Source organism: Silene latifolia, chromosome 6, assembly GCF_048544455.1.
Source record: "Silene latifolia isolate original U9 population chromosome 6, ASM4854445v1, whole genome shotgun sequence".
Taxonomy (NCBI): Eukaryota; Viridiplantae; Streptophyta; class Magnoliopsida; order Caryophyllales; family Caryophyllaceae; genus Silene; species Silene latifolia.
Window position 1 is genome coordinate 131,065,110 of NC_133531.1, and position 4,800 is coordinate 131,069,909.

The 4,800-nt window shown below is 39.9% G+C and overlaps 1 non-coding gene across 1 annotated transcript; it reads left to right on the plus strand.

The window, feature by feature from the left end:
• Positions 1 to 2,044: 2,044 nt before the first annotated feature.
• On the plus strand, positions 2,045 to 2,151 carry LOC141589154 (small nucleolar RNA R71). Its single transcript, XR_012520104.1, has one exon. It is a non-coding gene; the product is annotated as a small nucleolar RNA R71 (small nucleolar RNA).
• The last annotated feature ends 2,649 nt before the right edge of the window (positions 2,152 to 4,800 follow it).

A 4,800-nucleotide genomic window follows, 5' to 3' on the forward strand; every position in this document is an offset into this window, starting at 1 on the left:
ATTATAAAGTTCTTCAATAGACCTTGGCCCTTGTTGTCGGTCTTGATCGATGGTATTATCAATGTAGGGATTAAAAATCCCTTCTAATTCGTCGTCCCAAAGACCACAAACTTCATTAAGTTGATCATTGAAAATCTCTTGATTTGATGGAGACAACTCTCCCAATTTCTTTTCTTGGCCAATGAGGCCATCCTCTTCTTCTTTGCTTGATTTTGATGAGCTTTGCAAGCTCTCCTTGTCACAATTCACTTGCTCTTTGAATGGAGCATCTTCAATTTTCTTCTTCCATTGAAGTTCCGACTTCTTCCTTTCATCCTTCCGACTATAATGATCGATCATAAAACACGGTTCATGTAAACGGGGAGCTCTCATAGTCATGTCAAGATTAAAAGTTATACTCTCATCTCCCACTTCTAGAGTGAGCTCACCATGTTTTACATCAATCACCGCACCCGCGGTGTGTAAGAAGGGTCTTCCTAGAATGATTGGAATGTTGGAATCTTCCTCCATATCAACAATGACAAAGTCCACCGGGATGAAAAACTTCCCAATTCGTACGGGGACATCTTCCCATATCCCTAATGGTGTCTTCGTAGATCTATCGGCCATTTGGAGTGTGATATTGGTGCATTTAAGCTCTCCCATCCCCAACCTTTTACTCACCGAGTACGGCATAACACTCACACTAGCCCCTAGATCACATAAGGCTTTGTTGATCGTGGTGTCGCCAATGGTACACGGTATTGAGAAGCTTCCCGGATCCTTTAACTTTGTAGGTGAACTCCCTTGAAGTATTGCACTACTCACCTTAGTGAAGGCGATAGTATCAAGTTTCCGGATCGACTTCTTCTTGGTGAGGATATCTTTCATGTATTTCGCATAGGCCGGCACGTGATTGATTAATTCCGTGAAAGGAATCGAGACTTCCAAATTCTTCACAATTTCCATAAACTTTCCAAGTTGGTCATCAAATTTGGGCTTGGCTTGACGACTTGGAAAAGGAAGTCTAATCACAATGGGCTCCTTCTCCTTGACCTTGTCTTCATTTTTCTTTGAAATTTATTCTCTTGATGATTCTCCATCTTTGGAGTTTTGCACAATTTCTTCCTTATCACTAGCTTCCACAACTTCATCCTCAACTTGCTTCTTCGGTGCTTCATACCTTGTACCACTCCTCAAGTGAATGGCATTAACCGTTTCATGTCTTGGGGGATTACTTTGAGGTGGTAATTGCCCCTTTTGTCTTTGTGAGCTTGAAGATGCTAGTTGAGTCAATTGGGTTTCCAACATCTTGGTGTGAGCTAGGATGTTGTTGATGGTGGTTTCTTTTGCTTGACTGTCTTTTTGCATTTGAGTGAAAAATTCTTGTTGATTCTTTTGCATTTGGAGGACCGCTTTTTGAACATCAAAACCTTGGTCATTTTGGTGATTGTATGGATTTTGATTTTGGTAACCTTGGTTTTGATTGTAAAAGGGTCTTTGATTTTGGTTTCTCATGGGTGGTGGGGTGTATGTTGTTTGAGGGTTTTGAACATTTTGGCTTTTGTATGAGAGATTTGGATGAAACTTGGTGTTTTCATTGTAATAGTTGGAATAAGGGGTACCACTCTTGTATGCTTGGAAAGCATTCACTTGTTCATTTGTTCCCCTACATTCAGTTTGGTCATGTCCCAAAGTTCCACAATTCTCACATATTCCACTTGGGATTGATGAGGATGCCGTCATGGCATTAACATGATGCTTTGGTGATTTTGAGGCTTCTTCAAGTTTAGCCATAGCTTTTTCAAACTTCAAATTGATTGTGTCAATGTGAGCATTAAGTTGAGCACCCAATTGAGTAATGGAGTTCACTTCATGCTTTCCTCCTCTAGTAGCCTTGCGAGGTCTACTATATTGTGAGTTATGGACCGCCATTTCCTCAATTTTGTTCCATGTTTGATTGTCATCAACTTCGGTGAACATTCCATTTGATCCCATGTTGAGAATGTTCCTTGAATCTTCATATAAACCGTTCCAAAATTGTTGTACCAAGAACCATTCGCTAAGTCCATGGTGAGGACATGAGCGACAAATTCCTTTGAACCGCTCCCAAGCTTCATACAAAGATTCTTCATCCCTTTGCTTAAAACCCGTAATTTGAGCTCTTAGCATGTTAGTCTTTTCCGGTGGGTAGAATTTTTTGTAGAAAGCTAGAGCCAACTTCTTCCAAGAATCTATTCCGAGACTGGCCTTATCAAGGCCCTTCAACCATTGTTTCGCGGTGCCGATTAGAGAAAAAGGAAATAAGACCCATCGAATTTGGTCTTGAGTCACACCGGTTTGAGAAATCGCATCACAATAGTCACAAAATGTTTCCATATGAGAATGAGGGTCTTCACTAGGCATCCCCCCAAATTGGCTCCTTTCGACTAATTAGATAAAGGCGGATTTAGCAATAAAATTTCCGGTTAGATGTTGTGGTGTGGGAGTACCATTTGGTAGGTTCTCCTCGGTGGGTACGGAATGTGACGAAAATTTAGGCATTGTAGGTTGATTTTGTGGGGTATTTTATGTTGGGTTCTCCTCACCTTCTCTTGCAAAAGGGTTGATGAACTCAATAGTTGGTTGAACAACCTCACTAATACCTCTCAAATTCCTCCTAGCAAATCTCAAAGTTCTTTCAATTTCACGATCAAAAGGTAACAAATCACCTTGTGATCTTCTAGACATGCAAAATATCAAACAACTTGAAAACAATTAGAAAAAGCCTTGAGGAGTTCTACTTCCCCAAGGCAAAGAAAGACACAACTAATAACAATAAAGAAAATCTAAATCAAGTTAACACCGTCCCCGGCAACGGCGCCATTTTTTATCGGTCCGTTTCGTGTTCACAATTAAGTATATGTGGTCGTTGGGTCACGTCCGAATCAAAACACAATTTATAGCTTCACAAACAACTCTACAATTAATAAAGAGGCAAGTAAAGGTCGGATCCCAAGGGACGGGTATTGAAATGAGATTTCTATCGAAACTAGTGGTGTCTTAGGGGTGTCACAATTTGGGCTGATGTAGAAGGTCACTAAACTAAAATAGCAATGAAAGTAAATAAGCAAGATGAAATAAAAGGGTTGTAAACAATTGATAAAAAGCACTAGGGTGTCATGGGGTCATAGGGGAATCATGGGAATTGATCATACAAACATGTTCTCAAATTATAAGCAAACAATTATTGTTGTGATGGATTGAGTTAGGTTATATCTTACAATCCTAGGAAAGTTTGGGTCCCGGAGCCGAATCGATTAGATTGTACAACACCTACAAGTCGACTTAGTCTTCCCTACTCAACAACATGCATGGTCTAGTGGGACTCGAGTTGGTTTATGTCTTACAAGTCTCATTGAAAAGATAGGTGATGGTGGTAAATGCAAGGATTCATAGGCTCACATTTCATCAAACATAACATGTGCATGACTTGAGATCAAAACAAGCAAGCAAATAAACCATGAAAGCATATTAATTTAAGCATGAATCATTCCCCATGTTGGTTTTCCCTAATCACCCATTAACCCTAGCTAAGAGACTACTCACTCATTATCATGTTGATCATGCTAGCAAGGTTGTCAATCATACTAACAAAAGGAAACATGATGAACAAATGAAAGTAATTAACAATAATTAAAAAGGGATTAAGAGGATTATACCTACTAATGATTCCAATAATAAAGCAAAGAATAAAAGAAGTACTTGATGCTTGATTGAGAAGTTGTCAATCTCCCAATAATGACCCAAATAATCTTCAATTACCCAAAATAAAGGATGAACAAAAGAGAGATTAAGGAAATAAAACTTGTATTAAAACTTGATTAATTGTTGATTACAATACTAAAGAGAGATTTGATTGATATTAACTACTCTAAGAATTGATAAGAAGAACATACTCTTCTAATTAGACTAATGGGGTATTTATAGTGGAAATTAGGGAGGATGCATTAGGGTTAACTAAGGGCTAAACTAGTAATTACACTTTTTAGATTGAACAGGGAGGAGCCGGTATTTTTTGAAGGAAGGGCTTCTTTCTTTGTAGCTTGGAGAAGACGAAATTGTGCTGTACAGGAATCCGTGCGTTTTGGAGTCGGGACGGACGGATTCTGGCGGTGGAAAACGGGCGGCTTTGGAGGAATCCGGGCGGATTGTGGCGGTGGCAAACCCGAGCGTTTTAGGATGAAACCGCACGGATTGTGCATGTGGAGGACGGGCGGATTGTGGAGAAACCGCACGGATTGTGCCTCAGCAACATTTCTTCTTCTTTTCTTCCCTTTTCTCCATAAATTCCTTGGGGATTTCCTTGGGGACTCAAGGATCCTTTCTCAATATTGCTCATCTACTATAATATGTACAAAGGCCTTCTAATCTTGTCTCTCCTTGATGCTTGGTCATTGAATTCAATCAATTTAGTCTCATTTTGCCATCAAAATGCAAGATTCTTACTCCTTTCCTACCAAGGGATCAAAATCTCAAAGAATATGCAAAACAAAGAACTAAAGATAATAAATGACCCAAATATGCACTAAAAAGCATGGGAACAAGGCTAATTCGGGGGCAAAATATCCGCTAATTATGGTCACATCAAAAGTAAAGGCTATGGAAGAAGTGATAAGGAGGAAGGAGGCCCGCGGTCGGAGAAAGGGGAAACGGGCTTAAGGAAGATTAGGAGCCCATCATGGAAGGCGTCCGGATTAAGGAAAGAAGTGTGAGGGAGAAGTTAGAGAGAAGTTAGGGAGATCAGGGAGAATTAGCAAAGGAGTCCGGGTTGGGAAAGAG